The 18008-nt window shown below is 36.2% G+C and overlaps 1 protein-coding gene across 2 annotated transcripts in view; it reads left to right on the plus strand.

Moving 5' to 3' along the window:
• The first annotated feature begins 206 nt into the window (after positions 1-206).
• The window catches only part of LOC121818204 (S-adenosylmethionine decarboxylase proenzyme-like), a 144804-nt gene continuing 127002 nt past the window's right edge, over positions 207-18008 (plus strand). The window contains exons 1-3 of one of the 2 annotated variants that reach the window (XM_060407857.1): positions 207-477; positions 1935-2135; positions 4675-4817. The gene's annotated coding sequence lies outside the window, so the exon portion shown is untranslated. The remainder of the gene's footprint in view (positions 478-1934; positions 2136-4674; positions 4818-18008) is intronic. The other variant, XM_060407858.1, reaches the window with a different exon arrangement.

Genomic DNA, 18008 nt, shown 5'->3' on the forward strand with positions numbered 1-18008 from the left:
TTCTCTTTAGACCCCTTAAAGTACACCCACAGATATTTGCACAGCATTGCAGCGAAAACAAACTTTTTCAACAGCTATTAAGTGTGGGTAAAGGGCGAAGACCAGCTCCCCAGCCAACCGCCGCCCCTCCAACACTCCCCCGCCTCCTCTCGGCTCACTTCCCCCGCCCCCACCGCTAACCCCACCCCCGCGCGCCAGGTCGGGGCAGAGTTACGTCACCAGCAGCCGGCGGTTTCTCGGGATGCGCTGGGCGCTGAGGCCAGCGGTGACCCGCGCGCTGGGCGCAGCGCAACCGGAACCTGTCCTTCCCCTATCCAACCGCCCTGTTGGTAGCTAAGGGAATCCTGCCCCCCGCCCCGGCGTCTGGCCGGAGAGGGTAGGGGAAGAGGCAAGTAGGGAGGCGGCTTGCTGTAACCCTCCGGTGCGGCTGTAGCGGGAGGCGTTTACCGTTCTGAGGAGCGTCCGTTTGAAAGCCCTGTAAGGCAAAATGGTCTAACAAAACGCTTGAAGTTGTGGAGGGGAGGAGGCCCACCGGACTGCCAGGGCAGAGGAAAGGGTAGAGTCAGAGTAACCGGGAGGCCCTTGGTCCCTTGGCCTCAGGTGGTCAGGCTGCCTCAGTCTCGCAGCTCTGCTCGAAGCTTCGCATTGCAGATGGAGGTCCTGACAGACTAGTGGGAAACTTTTGGGTGAGGACAGGCAGGGAAAGTGTCCTACGAAAAATCGAGGACGGAAAAAGGGTGAGGGGACAGTTAGCTTGGCTAACTGATGACTTGGTGGGACAGGGTCCTAGATTGGAGGAGTCTCCCTGAGGTGAAAGTCTCCAGAGATTTCTTTCACAGGGACAGCCTGAGGCAGAACAGGGAGGAAAATGGGGACGTGGGGGGCGCAAATTTAGAGCAGGCTAACTTCAGCTCGACATGAGAAAAATTTACCACAGAATTTTAGCTGTTGGCAAACGCGCGCTGCTGCCTCGTCGAACTATGTGACGGCTTCTAACCGACGAATTCCAACCTTATGATGAGATATCAACTGTATTTTTTTTTTAGTTCCCTGAGTTAATTATTCTTCCTGTATGATAATTACATAATAATCCCTCTCAGCATTATTTATATTGTTTTCTTATGGATAAAGAAATCCGCCCTTCCCAGATCAGCTGATGATATAGTTTAGAATATTTTGTTTGTTTGAAATTTTAACACCTTATTGTCTTGGATATGGATAATAGAACTTCTATAGTTGTACATTTAAAATACGGTAAGCTTAATTAAAACACTAGTAATTAGGGCCATTCAAGTTGAACTTATAGTTTATCTTCCTATTATAGACTGTAGACCCAAACCTTTCTACATAAAGGAATGTAATTGGAAATAAATTAATATTCAAAGCTAGTTAATATTAATAAGAATGCACTTTGAGATCTTGAGAAGGGAAATTTGATCACTAATTTTAAAATTATTTTGACAGTTTTGTTTCCTTTTATTTATTTATTTTTAAAGCTGAGATGAAAACTCTTGGTGAATATTTTGCATAAACAGCCGCATGGAGATGCAAGAGTAAAAAACAGGTAACACTTATCTGGAGTTATATGAAGAAATCAGTAGAAACTGGAATGAACAAAACAGAACAAAAAGAGAAAAGCCATTTAGGTAGATTTCAAGGAGCAATATTAAATAGCAAAAAAAAAAAAAAAAAGCCATTGCACACCAAAACTTGCTTTCCTTGAAGGATTTTAGTATTACACAATCATAGTAAGCACAACTACATCTTTAATGAAATTCGCTGGGCCTGGCACATAGTAAGCCCATATTACCTATTTGTTGATTGTGCTTGAATGATATAAAATTTTTCCCTCTTTATTTTAACAGACTCTCTGCTGGATGCCAGAACTTCACAAGGGTTTCTGTTATACTAACTATATTTTATTTTATTTTCAGAGTAACTGAAACCTATTGGAGGTTAGTTCGCCACTGGAAACTACCAAAGGGCCTTTCTTTTATCCACCCCACTACCTCTGTGCAGCCTCACTTAACCTCACACCTCAGGTGAGGGGGAAATCAGAGAAAGACCAGCAGCTTGCCAGTGCTGGTAGCCTCATTGCCAGTTTCTTCATCCTTAAAGCTACAGATAATCTGACAGTAAGCATTAGGATTTTTTCAGATCTTCCTATTCCCCTAACAACCCTCATTTTTAGTCAGAGAATGTCTACCAGATATGTAACCCTGATATTTTCCTTTTAATTGGAGCATAATTGCTTTACAATGTTGTGGTGGTAGAAAGTAGCATTGATATATAAAAACTAACATGTGTAAAATAGATAACTAGTGCAAAGTTGCTATATAACAGGGAGCCCTGACTGGCGCTCTGTGATGACCTAGAGAGATGGATTGAGGGGGTGGGGTGGCAGAGGGAGGCTCAAGAGGGAAGGTGTGTGTGTGTGTGTCTGTGTGTGTGTGTGTCTGTGTGTGTGTCTCTGTGTGTGTGTGTGTGTGTGTGTGTGTGTGCTCAGTCACTTCAGTCATCTCCAATTCTTTGGGATCCTAGGGACTGTAGCCTGCCAGGCTCCTCTGTCCATGGGATTCTCCAGGCAAGAATCCTGGAGTGAATTGCCATGCCTTTCTTCCTGACCCAGGGGTTGAACCTGCATCTCCTGTATCTCCTGCATTGCAGGCAGATTCTTTACTGTTGAACTACTGAGAAGCCTATCTATCTATCTATCTATCTATCTATCTATCTAAATTATATATATTGTATAATTTCCTATATATATATTATATATATATATAATTATGACTGATTTGTATTGATGTATGGCAGCGACCATGACCCTAATACTTGACTGTAGTTTCTAGAACTCTGTTGTCCAATCCAGTACCACTAGCCACATGTGGCTATTAAAATTTCAATCAGTTTAAATTAATCAAAATTTAAAATTGTGTTCTCAAGTCCGGCTAGTCATATTTTACATGCTTAACAGACATATGTGGCCATATTGAATAGTTCAGATGTAGAATATCCCAACATTGCAGAAAATTCTTTTGGACATGGCTGCTCTAGAAAGCATGCCAGCCCCTTGTCATATCTGCAGTTTAAAAGATATTCAAACTCAGGTTTCTTGACAAACAAGATTAAGGTAAAGAAAATATTCTCTAGTAGATCAAGAAGTAGCTGTATAAGGCAGGGCTTGAGTTAATTGGCTCAGTGGAGGGCAAAACAAAACAAAACAAAACAAAAACATGGCAGTACCACTCATTTAATTTGACCATACATATTTAGGGTGGAAAAGTGAGACCTATGTTGAAGCGTTTTTCCAGAGTGCTTTGGCTATTATTTCAGACCATTTGTTCAATGTTAACATCAATGACTCAAAGCATTTCTACATACACAGTTATAAAATTTAAAGACAGTAAATGGAAGGGGGGCTTCCCTGGTGGCTCAGAGGTTAAAGTATCTGCCTGGAATGCAGGAGACCCTGGTTTGATCCCTGGGTCGGGAAGATCCCCTGGGGAAGGAAATGGCAACCCACTCCAGTACTCTTGCCAGGAGAATCCCATGGAGGGAAGAGCCTGGTAGGCTACAGTCCATGGGGTCGCAAAGAGTCGGACACGACTGACTTCACTCACTTCACAAATGGAAGGGGAAGAGTTGATTCTAAGAGCATCTGCATTATCACAATATTACTTTAGAAATTGCCATTAATATATCCTTTGTATCTTCCCTATTGTGCGTTTCAAGAGCTGAGTAATACAGGTAGGAACACTGCAAGCTGCAACATCTTTAAGCTTCAAAATTACTGGTACTAATAATGATTCACATTTCCGTAATGAATGTCTTACATTTTAGAAAGTGTTCTTCTCATTTTTCTTTCCATGAATCTCACAATGCACTCCTGATGTAGATAGAGCAAATATTACTATTCTTTTCTCAGGGTTCTTTTCTTTCTAGTCTTCTTTGCTTTGACTCAGATGCCACCTCCTCCATGAAGCTGTTTGTAGAAGTGTTAACTCTTTAGCTCTTGTTCAGTATGGTTGGTACATGTCTTAAGGTAGTTACCAATGCTGTTGATGTACTTTTGATCTTAATAGATTCACATTTCCTCTAAGACAGAAGTTGTGTCAGATTTATATTTGTAGTTTTTTTTCTTTTTATTTTATTAAGATAAAACTCTTATTACATAAAATTAACTATTTTAAAGTATACAATTCAGAGATATTTAGTATATTCACTGTGCTGTGCAACCATCACTTTCTAATTACAAAACATTTTCATTGTCCCAAAAGGGGACCCTGTACCTATTAAATAGTCACTATTCCCTGCCTGCCTACAACCCCTGGCAACCACTAATCTTTCTGTGTTTGTGGATTTATCTATTCTGGATATTTCAACTAAATGGAATCACACACTATACAGCCTTATCTGTCTGACTTCTTTCACTTAGCATGTTTTCAGGATTTTTTCACATTGTTGCATATGTTGGTATTTCATTCAGATTTATATTTGAGTTTACTAAAGAGGCACTCAGTAAATAGTAGCATAATTGTTTAATGGTGGACTATATTACCCCAACAACAAATTTTACCCTAAACTCCCATAACCTGACAGCATATGCTAATGTAATGCAGTCTGTATAAATAGATAAGGCCTGAACCTGATTAAATTCTGTTATTTCATCCTTAGCTACTCAGAACATCTAAGCCTTCAACATTAACCATCAGAAGACTTTCTCTATCCATTCTGAGACGTGGCACAAACATGTCGTTTTTTCTGACAATATCCTGTTGTGACATCTTCTCCTACTGAAGTTCATCTGTGGATAGAAGGTAAGGTGTTTTGAAACATTTTAGCTCTGCAGATCATATCTGATCTTTAATGGCTCAGCTGCCCAGATTTCACAAAGTATTAATATATAAAAACAAATTATTTTGTAATATTTTACAGAAGATCCTTCAATATTAAAGATTTGAACCTGAATCTGTGTTTAAAGGTTCATAGCATTATGTTTTAATAAACACATTCTCAGAAAAATTTCCATTTCTTGTTTAGTGTCTTCCTTGTATGACTGTTGGAATTAATGTATTAATTAAATTTTAATTAATATATTAATAGTAAATTGTACTTAATAAAATTAATTAATATATAATTATTGGAAACAATCATTCTAAAATAATGATATGAGGCAACCACACTAGTAAATAGAACACACTGACTAACAGATATGATTTACATTCTTCTATTAGAAGAAGCTAATTAATACTGACTGAAGAGAATGGATTATAGAGTAGTAGATGCAATGAAAGTGAAAGAAAGTGAAACTGAAGTCTCTCCGTCGTGTCTGACTCTTTGCAATCCCGTGGACTGTAGTCTACCAGTCTCCTCTATCCATGGGATTTTCCAGGCAATAGTCCTGGAGTGGGTTGCCATTTCCTTCTCCAGGGGATCTTGCCAACCCAGGGCTCAAACCTGGGTCTCCCACATTGTAGACAGACGCTTTACCATCTGAGCCACCAGAGAAGCCAGTAGATGCAATGAAAGGAGAAGTTAAATGTCATTAATTAAATTAATTTTATTATTAATTATAGTTTGTTACACTTCAAATAAATTGACATTTGAGAGCAAGGGCTATGCCTGCCTCTGTTACTAGCTGTTCACATTAATAGATATTGAAAAAATAATATGTTTACTGATTTAAGAGTGAAGAAAGATCCAAAGTTGTCTTTTATCAGATGTCTTTATTAGCAATGCACCAAGGAGCACTTTAGAGAAGATTGGCTGTTCTTAGCATTTTTTAATTACAGAAACTCTTCTAAAGATGATTAGTGATTGTGAAGCTTTGCTTTATTGCAATATTTTCTTTACATAGGGATTACTAAAGATGCTTTAGCATATTCTGTTTTGTTAAGTAAAATGTTTAAAGTACTATATAGATGAAAATCATATTTTATCATTACAGAATTATAATGTCTTGTTTATACTTTACTTTTTAAACTTAATAAAGTTTTAATTCCCATCCATAAAAATAGTTATAGTGCATAAGTTTATCTTCACATTAAGCTGAAATATTACAGTTATCTAGCACAAAAATTTATGTGAGAACTTACATCATTTATATCAATAAAATTATTTTTATATATAGGCATGTCAAGTGAAAAGTAAATTTCAAAAATTTGGTTCATATTTTAATTCTTTTATAATTCTTAATGTTACCATGTTTCTGTTTTGCATATACATTAACTGGTATTATATTTTAGATTCCATATATAAGTGACATCATACAGTATTTGTCTTCAACTTATTTAACTTGGCATACTATTCTGTAGGTCCATCCACTTTGCTTCAAATGACAGAATTTTATTTTCATGACTCAGTAATATGGTAGGTGGGTTCCATATCTTCACTATTGTAAATAGTTCTGCTATGAACATTGGGGTGTATGTATCTTTTTAAATTAGTATCTTTGGATATGCACTCAATATGGAATTTCTGGGTGATATGGTTGTTCTATTTTTAGTTTCCTGAGACCCCGTCATACTGTTTTCCACAGTGGCTGCACCAATTTAAATTCTCACCAACAATGTACAAAGGTTCTCTTTTCTCCACATTCTCTCCAGCATTTGTAATTGTGTATACTTTGATGATAGCCATTTCTACAGATGTAATATCTGTAGATATGTAATATCTGTGATATCTCATTGTTACTTTTATTTGCATTTCTCTAACAATTAGCAATGTTGAACATCTTTTCATGTACCTCCTGACCATGTGCTTCCTTGCAAAAATGTCTATTCAAGTCTTCTGCCCATTTTTTACTGGCTTTTTTATGTTAAGTTCTAAGAACTGTTTATATATTTTTGAAATTAACCCCTTAGTAGTCTTATCATTTGCAAGTATTTTCTGCAGTTCTGTAGGTAGAGTTTTCTTGTTTTCAGTGGTTTCCTTTGCTGTGCAAAAGCTTTTAAGGAGCAAGCTGCCATTTACTTATTTTTGCTTTTATTTCTTTTGTCTTAGAAGACTGATCCAAGAAAATATTGCTGTGATTTATGTCAAAGAATATTCTGCCTATGTTTCTTCTAGGAGTTTTATGACATTTGCTCTTACATTTAGGTCTTTAAACCATTTTGAGTTTATTTTTATATATGGTATGATGGAATGTTTTAATCTCATTGTTTTGTATGTGGCTGTCCAATTCTCCCAGCACCACTTGTTGAAAAGTCTGTCTTATCTCGATTGAATATTCTTGATTCCTTTTTCATAGATTAGTTGATCATGGGTGCATAGGTTTATTTGTGGTATCTCTATTCTGTACCATTCATTGATCTATGTCTGTTTTTATGCCAATACCACACTGCTTTGATACTGTAGCTTTGTATTATAGTCTGAAGTCTGAGAGGTTTTTATCTCCAGCTTTGTTCTTTTTTCTCAAGATTGCTTTGGAAGTTTGGCATTTTGTGTGGTTCCACATTAATTTTAGGATATTTGATCTACTTCTGTGAAAAATGTCATGGGTATTTTAATAGGGATTGTATTAAATCTTTTGATTGCTTTTAGTAGTATGGACATTTTAAAAAAGATTAATTCTCCCAGACCAACAGTATGGGATATATTTGCATTTCTTTGTATCATCTTCAATTTTTTTCATCAGTATTTTATAGTTTTCAGAGTACAGATCTTTCACTTTCTTGGGTCAGCTCATTCCTTGGTATTTTATTCTTTTTGATGCAACTTCAAGTGGAATTGTTTTCATGATTTTTCTTCCTAATATTTCATTATTAGTGCATAGAATTGTGACATGTTTCTGTATATGAATCTTATATCTTGAAAACTTGCTAAAATCATTTATTTAGATAGTTTTTGGGGTGGAGACTTTAGAATACTTTTTATAATGTATCATATCATCTGCAGACTATAAATTTTTTCACTTCCCTTCTGATTTTGAAAATTTTTATTATTTTTCTTGTCTGACTTTTGTGGCTAGGACTTCCACTACTATGTTAGATAGAAGTGGTGAGAATGGGCATGCTTGTCTTGTTACTGAATTTAGCAGAAGGGCTTTGAGTATTATATTGGCTGTGGGCTTGTCATAAATGGTATTTATTGTGTTGAGATAGGATCCCTCTGTACTCACTTTGATGAGAGTTTTTTTTTTTGATGAATGGATGTTGAATTTTATTAACTCCTATTTCTGTGTCTATTGAGATGATCATGTGATTTGATTTTCATCCTTCCTTTTGTCATTGTGATGTATCACGTTATTGATTTGTGAGTGTTGAACCATCTTTGTGACCTTGGAATAACGCCAAGTTGATTATGGTATATGATCCATATATATTGTTGGATTCAGTTTGCTAATATTTTGTTGAAGATTTTTTGCATCTGTATAGAAAAGCCCTTGAATGTTCTTCTATTCTTAATTATGTTAATTTATACTAAAGCATGTGTGTGATTCTGTGAACTATATATCTAGGAAGAACAAAGCAACTCAGGGTACAGAGGACTTCACTGTGAGAAACAAAAGCCAGTAAAGTATGGATCTGTTTCTTTTGTGTGTGTGAGAGAGCCAATTGCCTTTTATTGTTTTTAAATAAATTTATTTATTTTAATTGGAGGCTAATTACTTTACAATATTGTGGTAGTTTTTGCCATACATCTACATGAATCAGCCATGACTGTACATGTGTTCCCCCATCCTGAACCCTCTTCCCTCCTCCCTTTCCATCCCAGCCCTCTAGGTTGTCCCAGAGTTCCAGCTTTGAGTGCCCTACTTCATGCATCAACCTTGCACTGGTCATCTATTTTACATATGGTAATACACATGTTTCAATGCTATTCTCTCGAATCATGCCACCTTCCTTCTCCCACAGAGTCCAAAAGTCTGTTCTTTACATCTGTGTCTCTTTTGCTGTCTTGCATATAGGGTCATTGTTACCATCTTTCTAAATTCCATATATATATGTTAATATACAGTATTGGTGTTTCTCTTTCTGACTTACTTAATTCTGTATAATAGGCTCCAGTTTCATCCACCTCATTAGAACTGATTCAAATGCATTTTTTTGTAATAGCTGAGTAATATTCCATTGTGTATATGTATCACCACTTCCTTATCCATTCGTCTGTCGATAGACATCTAGGTTGCTTCCATGTCCTGCTGCTGCTAAGTCACTTCACTTGTGTCTGACCCTGTGTGACCCCACAGACAGCAGCCCACCACCCTCCTCTGTCCTTGGGATTCTCCAAGCCAGAATACTGGAGTGGGTTGCCATTTCCTTCTTCAATGTGAGAGGGTGAAAAGTGAAAGTGAAGTCGCTCAGTCTTGTTTGACTTTTCATGACCCATGGACTGTAGCTTACTGGAATCCTCTGTCCATGGGATTTTCCAGGCAAGAGTACTGGAGTGGGTTGCCATTTCCTTCTCCAGCTTCCATGTCAGTCTTGTTTGACTTTTCACTACCCCATGGACTGTAGCTTACCGGAATCCTCTGTCCATGGGATTTTACAGGCAAGAGTACTGGAGTGGGTTGCCATTTCCTTCTCCAGCTTCCATGTCAGTCTTGTTTGACTTTTCACGACCCCATGGACTGTAGCTTACCAGAATCCTCTGTCCATGGGATTTTCCAGGCAAGAGTACTGGAGTGGGTTGCCATTTCCTTCTCCAGCTTCCATGTCCTAGCTATTGTAAAAAGTGCTGCAATGAACAGTGGGGTGCCTGTGTCTCTTTCAATTCTGGTTTCCTTGATGTGCATGTCCAGCAGTGGGATTGCTAGGTCGTATGGAAGTTCTATTTCCAGGTTTTTTTTTTAAGATATCTCCATATTGTTCTCCATAGTGGCTATACTAGTTTGCATTCCCACCAACAGTGTAAGAGGGTTTCCTTTTTACCACACCCTCTCCAGCATTTATTGTCTGTAGACTTTCTGATGGTAGCATTAGATGGTACCTCATTGTGCTTTTGATTTACATTTCTCTTATAATGAGTGATGCTGAACATCTTTTTACATGTTTGTTAGCCATCTGTATGTCTTTGGAGAAATGTCTGTTTAGTTCTTTAGTCCTTTTTTTATTGGGTCGTTTATTTTTCTGGAATTGAGCTGCATGAGCTGCTTGTATGTTTTTGAGATTAATTTTTGTCAGTTGTTTCATTTGCTATCATTTTCTCCCATTCTGAAGGCTGACTTTTCACCTTGCTTATAGTTTCCCTCATTGTACAAAAGCTTTTATGTTTAGTTTGGTCACATTTGTTTATTTATTTATTTTTTTTCATTTATTTACACTACTCTGGAAGGTGAGTCATGGGAGGATCTTGCTGTGACGTATGTCAGAGAGTTTTCTGCCTATGTTTTCTTCTAATTGTTTTATAGTTTCTGGTCTTACATTTAGATCTTTAATACATTTTGAGGATATTTTTGTGTATGGTGTAACAAAGTCTTCTAGTTTCATCTTTTAACAGGTGGTTGACCAGTTTTCCCAGCACCACTTGTTAAAGAGTGTTTTTTCTGCATTGTATATTTTTGCCTCCTTTGTCAAAGACAATATGTCCATAGGTGCATGGGTTTATCTCTGAGCTTTCTGTTTTATTCCATTGATCTATATTTTTGTCCTTGTGCCAGTGTCATACCGTCTTGGTGACTGTAGGTTTGTTAGTCTGAAGTCAGGCAGGTTGATTCCTCCAGTTCCATTCTTCTTCCTCAAGATTGCTTTGGCAATTCGAGTTTTTTTGCTTTTCCATACAAATTGTGAAATTATTTTTTCTAGTTCTGTGAAAAATACCATTGGTAAGTTGATAAAGATTGCATTAAATCTGTAGATTACTTTGGGTAATATACTCATTTTCACTATATTGATTCTTCCAATCCACGAACATGATATATTTCTTCATGTATTTGTATCATCTTTGAGTTCTTTCAGCAGGTTTTTTTTTTTTTTTTTTTTTTTTTTTTTTTTTTTTTTAGTTTTCTATATGTAGGTCTTTCATTTCTTTAGGTAAACTTATTTCCAAGTATTTTATTCTTTTCGTTGCAATGGTGAATGGGATTGTTTTCTTAATTTCTCTTTCTGTTTTCTCATTGTTAGTGTATAGTAATGGAAGGGATTTATCTGTATTAATTTTATATCCCACAACTTTGCTAGCAGGATTATAGCTAGTAGTAGTTTTCTGGTGTTGTCTTTTGGGTTTTCTATATAGAGGATCATGTCATCCACAAACAGAGTTTTACTATTTCCATCCCAGTTGGGATTCTTTTATTTCTTTTTCTTCTCTGATGGCTGTGGTTTGGACTTATAAAACTGTGTTGAATAGTAGTGGTGAGAGTGGGCACCCTTGTCTTGTTCCTGATATTTAGAGGAAATGCTTTCTTTTTTTTTTTTTTTCCATTGAGGAAAATGTTTGCTGTTGGTTTGTCATATATGGCTTTTATTATGTTGAGGTATGTTCCTTCTATTCCTGCTTTCTGGAGAGTTTGACCATAAATCACTGTTGTATCTTGTCAGAGGCTTTCTCTGCATCTATTGAGATAATCATTTGGTTTTTAATGTTTCAATTTGTAAAAATTGTGTATCATATTGATTTGCGAATATTGAAGAATCCTTGCATCCCTGGGATAAAGCCCACTTGGTCATGATGGATGATCCTTTAAATATGCTGTTGGATTCAGTTTGCTAGAATTTTGTTAAGGATTTTTGTGTCTATGTTCATCAGTGATATTGACCTATAGTTTTCTTGTTTTGTGGCATCTTTGTCTGGTTTTGGTATTAGGGTGATGGTGGCCTCATAGAATGAGTTTGGCAGTTTATCTTCCGGTGCAATTTTCTGGAAGAGTTTGAGTAGGATAGATGCTAGCTCTTCTCTAAATTTTTGGTAGAATTCACCTTGACACCATCTGGTCCTGGACTTTCGTTTCCTGGAAGAATTTTGATTATAGTTTCAATTTCTGTGCTTGAGATGGGTCTGTAAAATTTTCTATTTCTTCCTGGTTCAGTTTTGGTAGGTTATACTTTTCTAAGGATTTTTCCATTTCCTTCAAGTTGTCCATTTTATTGGCATATATTTGCTGATAATAGTCTCATGATTCTTTGTATTTCTGTGTTGTCTGTTGTGGTTTCTTCATATTCATTTCTAATTTTATTGATTTGATTTTTCTCCTTTTGTTTCTTGATGAGTCTGGCTAATGGTTTGTCTATTTTATCTTCTCAAAGAAGCAGCTTTTAGTTTTGTTGATTTTTGCTATAGTCTCCTTTGTTTCTCTTTAATTTATTTCTGCTTCAATTTTTATGATTTCTTTCCTTCTACTAACATTGGGGTTATTCTTCTTTTAGATGCTGTAGAAGTAAAGTTAGGTTGTTTATTTGATGTTTCTCCTGTTGATTGAGATAGGTTTGTATTGCTATGAACCTCCCTCTTAGTACTGCTTTTACTGACTCCCATAGGTTTTGGGTTGTCATGTTTTCATTTTCACTTGCTTCTAATTTTGCAATGATCTGTTGGTTATTCAGAAGCATGTTGTTTAGCCTCCATATGTTTGTGTTTTTAATAATTTCTTTTCCCCTGTAGTTGACATCTAATCTTACCACTTTGTGATCAGAAAAGATGCTTGAAATGATTTCAATTTTTTAATATTTACGAAGGCTAGAATTATGGCCCAGGATGTGATTAGTCCTGGAGAATGTTCTGTGTGCACTTGAGAAAAAGTTGAAATATATATATATATATATATTTTTTTTTTTTTTTTGGTGAAATACCCTCTAGATATCAATTAGATCTAACTGGTCCCTTGTATCATTTAAAGCTTATGTTCCTTGCTAATTTTCTGGTTGCTTGATATATCCATAGGTGTGAGTGGGTTATTAAAGCCCCTCACTATTATGAGTTGCTGTTAATTTCCCCTTTCATTCTTCTTAGCATTTGTCTTACATATTGCAGTGCTCCTGTGTCAAGTGCATTTATATTTATAATTGTTTTATCTTCTTGGATTCATCCTTTGATCATGATGTAGTTTCCTTCTTTTTCTTTTACCATGGTCTTCATTTCAAGGTGTATTTTATCTGATATGAGTATTGCTGCTCCTGCTTTCTTTTGGTTCTCATTTGCATAAAATATATTTTTCCATTCACTTTCAGTCTCTATGTGTACCTTGTTTTGAGGTGGGTCTCTTGTAGACAGCATATATAAGGTTCTTGTCTTTGTATCCATTCAGCCTGTGTTCGTCTTTTGGTTGGAGCATTTAACCCATTTACATTTAAGGTGGTTATTGATAAGCATGATCCACTTACCATTTACTTTGTTGTTTTGGGTTTATTTTTAGAAAACTTTTCTGTATTTCTTGTCTAGAGAAGATCCTTAGCATTTGTTGAAGAGCTGGTTTAGTGGTGCTGAGTTCTCTCAGCTTTTGCTTCTCTGTAAAGTTTTGGATTTCTCCTTTATATCTGAATGAGATGGGTTGCTGGTTAGATTAATCTTGGTTGTAGGTTTTTCTCTTTGATCACTTTAAGTATGTCCTGCCATTCCCTTCTGGCCTAAAGAGTTTCTTTTGAAAGATCAGCTGTTATCCTTGTCGGGATCCCCTTATGTGTCATTTGTTGCTTTTCCCTTGCTGCTTTTAAGTTTTGCTCTTTGTGTGTGATCTTTGTTAGTGTGTTTAAAATGTGTCTTTGGGTGTTTCACCTTGGATTTCTCCTGTTTGGGTTTTTCTGGGTTTCTTGGATTTGCACAACTATTTCCTTTCCCATTTTAGGAAAGTTTTAACTGTTACCTACTCAAGTAATTTCTCATGAACTTTCTTTGTGTCTTCTTCTTCTGGGACACCTATGATTCAAATGTTGGGGCACTTAACATTGTCTCAGAGTTCTCTGAGGTTGTCCTCATTGCTTTTATATCTTTTTTCCTCTCTAGTTCATTATTTCCAACACTCTATTTTCCACCTCAGTTATCCTGTCTTCTGCCTCAGTTATTCTACTGTTGGTTCCTTCCAGAGTGCTTTAATCTCAGTTATTGCATTGTTCATTATTGATTGACTCGTCATTGTTTCTTCTAGGGCCTTATTAAACATTTTTTGCATCTTCTCAATACTTGTCTTTAGTCTACTTATCTGTAAATCCATTTTGTTTTCAAGATTTTTGATCATCTTTATTGTAATTATTTTGAATTCTTTTTCAGGTAGACTCCCTATCTCCTCCTCTTTGATTTGGTTTCATGTTTTTTTTTTAATATGAATTTATTTATTTTAATTGGAGGCTAATTACTTTACAATATTGTATTGGTTTTGCCATACATCAACAGGAATCTGCCATGGATGTACACGTGTTCTCCATCCTGAACACCCCCTCCTACCTCCCTCCACATACCATCCCTCTGGGTCATCCCAGTGTACCAGCCCCGAGCATCCTATATCATGCATTGAACCTGGACTGGCAATTCATTTCACATATGATATATATGTTTCAATGCCATTCTCCCAAATCATCCTACCCTCTCCCTCTCCCACAGAGTCCAAAAGACTGTAGAACAGTCTATACATCTGTGTCTCTTTTGCTGTCTCACATACAGGTTTATCATTACCATTTTCTAAATTCCATATATATGCATTAGTATACTGTATTGGTGTTTGTGTTTCTGGATTACTTCACTGTATAATAGGCCCCAGTTTCATCCAGCTCATTAGAACTGAGTCAAATGTATTCTTTTCAATGGGTGAGTAATACTCCATTCTGTGTATGTACCACAGCTTTATTATCCATACATCTGCTGATGGACATCTAGGTTGTCTCCATGTCCTGGCTATTATAAACGGTGCTGCAGTGAACATTGGGGTTCATGTGTCTCTTTCAATTCTGGTTTCTTCAGTGTGTATGCCCAGGAGTGGGATTGCTGGATCATATGGCAGTTCTGTTTCCAGTTTTTAAGGAATCTCCACACTGTTCTCCATAGTGTCTGTAATAGTTTGCATTCCCACCAACAGTGTAAGAGGGTTCCCTTTTCTCCACATCCTCTCCAGCATTTATTGCTTGTAGACTTCTGGGTTGCAGCCATTCTGACTGGCGTGAAATGGTACCTCATTGTGGTTTTGATTTGCATTTCTCTGAAAATGAGTGATGTTGAGCATCTTTTCATGTGTTTGCTAGACATCTGTATGTCTTCTTAGGAGAAATGTCTGTTTAGGTCGTTGGCCCAATTTTGATTGGGTCATTTATTTTTCTGAAATTGAGCTGCAGGAGTTGCTTGTGTATTTTTGAGATTAATTCTCTGTCAGTTGCTTCATTTGCTGTTGTTTTCTCCAATTCTGAAGGCTGTCTTTTCACTTTGCTAATAGTTTCCTTTGTTGTGCCAAAGCTCTTAATTTTAATTAGGTCCCATTTGTTTATTTTTGCTTTTATTTCCAGTATTCTGGGAGGTGGGTCATAGAGGATCCTGCTGTGATTTATGGTGGAGAGTGTTTTGCCTATGTTCTCCTCTAGGAGTTTTATAGTTTCTGGTCTTACATTTACATCTTTAATCCATTTTGAGTTTATTTTTGTGTATGATGTTAGAAAGTGTTCTAGTTTCATTCTTTTACAAGTAGTTGACCAGTTTCCCCAGTACCACTTGTTAAAGAGATTGTCTTTACTCCATTGTATATTCTTGGCTCCTTTGTTGAAGATAAGGTGTCCATCGGTGTGTGGATTTATCTCTGGGCTTTCTGTTTTGTTCCATTGATCTATAGTTCTATCTTTGTGCCAGTACCATACTGTCTTGATGACTGTGGCTTTGTAGTAGAGCCTGAAGTCAGGCAGGTTGATTCCTCCAGTTCCATTCTTCTTTCTCAAGATTGTTTGGGTATTCGAGATTTTTTGGATTTCCATACAAATTGTGAAATTAATTGTTCTAGCTCTGTGAAAAATACCGTTGGTAATTTGATAGAAATTTCATTGAAACTATAGATTGCTTTGGGTAGTATACTCATTTTCACTATATTGATTCTTCCAATCCATGAACACGGTATATTTCTTCATCTATTTGTGTCCTCTTTGATTTCTTTCACCAATGTTTTATAGTTTTCTATATATAGGTCTTTAGTTTCTTTAGGTAGATATATTCCTAAGTATTTTATTCTTTTTGTTGCAATGGTGAATGGAATTGTTTCCTTAATTTCTCTATTTCCTCATTATTAGTTTATAGGATTTCTGTGTGTTAATTTTATATCCTCCAACTTTACTATATTCATTGATTATCTCTAGTAATTTTCTGGTGGAGTCTTTAGGGTTTTCTATGTAGAGGATCATGTCATCTGCAAACTGAGAGTTTTAATTCTTCTTTGCAGATTTGGATATCTTTTATTTCTTTTTCTGCTTTGATTGCTGTGTCCAAAACTTCCAAAACTATGTTGAATAGTAGTAGTGAAAGTGGGCACCCTTATCTTGTTCCTGACTTTAGGGGAAATGCTTTCAATTTTTCACCATTGAAGGTAATGTTTGCAGTGGGTTTGTCATATATAGCTTTTATTATGCTGAGGTATTTTCCTTCTATTCTTGTTTTCTGGAGAGGTTTTTTTTTTATCATAAATGGATGTTGAATTTTGTCAAAGGCTTTCTCTGCATCTATTGATACTATCATACGGTTTTTATTTTTCAGTTTGTTAATGTGGTGTATTTCATTGATTGATTTGTGGATATTGAAGATTCCTTGCATCCCTGGGATAAAGCCCACTTGGTCATGGTGAATGATCTTTTTAATGCGCTGTTGGATTCTGATTGCTAGAATTTTGTTAAGGATTTTTGCATCTATGTTCATCAGTGATAGTGGCCTGTTGTTTTCTTTTTTGTGGCATCTTTGTCAGGTTTTGGTATTAGGGTGATGGTGGCCTCATAGAATGAGTTTGGAAGTTTACCATCCTCTGCAGTTTTTTGGAAGAGTTTGAGTAGGATAGGTGTTAGCTCTTCTCTAAATTTTTGGTAGAATGCAGCTGTGAAGCCGTCTGTACCTGGGCTTTTGTTTACTGGAAGATTTCTGATTACAGTTTCAATTTCTGTGCTTGTGATGGATCTGTTAAGATTTACTATTCCTTTCTGGTTCACTTTTGGAAAGTTGTACTTTTCTAAGAATTTGTCTATTTCTTCCAAGCTGTCCATTTTATTGGCATTTAATTGCTGATAGTAGTCTCTTATGATCGTTTGTATTTCTGTGTTGTCTGTTGTGATCTCTCCATTTTCATTTCTAATTTTATTGATTTGAGTTTTTCTCTTTGTTTTTTGATGAGAGTGGCTAATGGTTTTGCAATTTTATTATTTCATCTCAAAGTACCAGCTTTGGCTTTTTTGATTTTTGCTATGGTCTCTTTTGTTTCTGTTACATTTATTTCTGTCCTAATTTTTAAGTTTTCTTTCCTTCTACTAACCTTGGGGTTCTTCATTTCTTCCTTTTCTAGTTGCTTTAGTTGTAGACTCAGGTTATTTATTTTACTTTGTTCTTGTTTCTTGAGTTATGCCTATGTTGCTCTGAGCCTTTCCCTTAGCACTGCTTTTACAGTGTCCCACAGGTTTTGGGTTGTTGTGTTTTCATTTTCATTTGTTTCTATGCATATTTTGATTTCTTTTTTGATCTCTTCCATGATTTGTTGGTTATTCAGTGGTGTGCTTTTCAGCCTCCATGTGTTGGAATTTTTAACAGTTTTCCTCCTGTAATTGAGATCTAATCTTACTGCATTGTGGTCGGAAAAGATGCTTGTAATGATTTCAATTTTTTTGAATTTACCAAGGCTAGTTTTATGGCCCAGGATGTGATCTATCCTGGAGAAGGTTCTGTGTGCACTTGAGAAAAAGGTGAAAATCATTCTTTAGTGGTGAAATGTCATATAGATATCAATTAGGTCTACATGGTGTATTGTATCCTTTATAGTTTGTGTTTCCTTGGTAATTTTCTGTTTTGTTTATCTATCTAAAGGTATGAGTAGGGTATTAAAGTCTCCCACTATTATTGTGTTATTGTTAATTTCCCCTTTCATACTTGTTAGCATTTGTCTTACATATTGCGGTGTTTCTATGTTGGGT

This window comes from Ovis aries, chromosome X (genome assembly GCF_016772045.2).
Source record: "Ovis aries strain OAR_USU_Benz2616 breed Rambouillet chromosome X, ARS-UI_Ramb_v3.0, whole genome shotgun sequence".
NCBI lineage: Eukaryota > Metazoa > Chordata > Mammalia > Artiodactyla > Bovidae > Ovis > Ovis aries.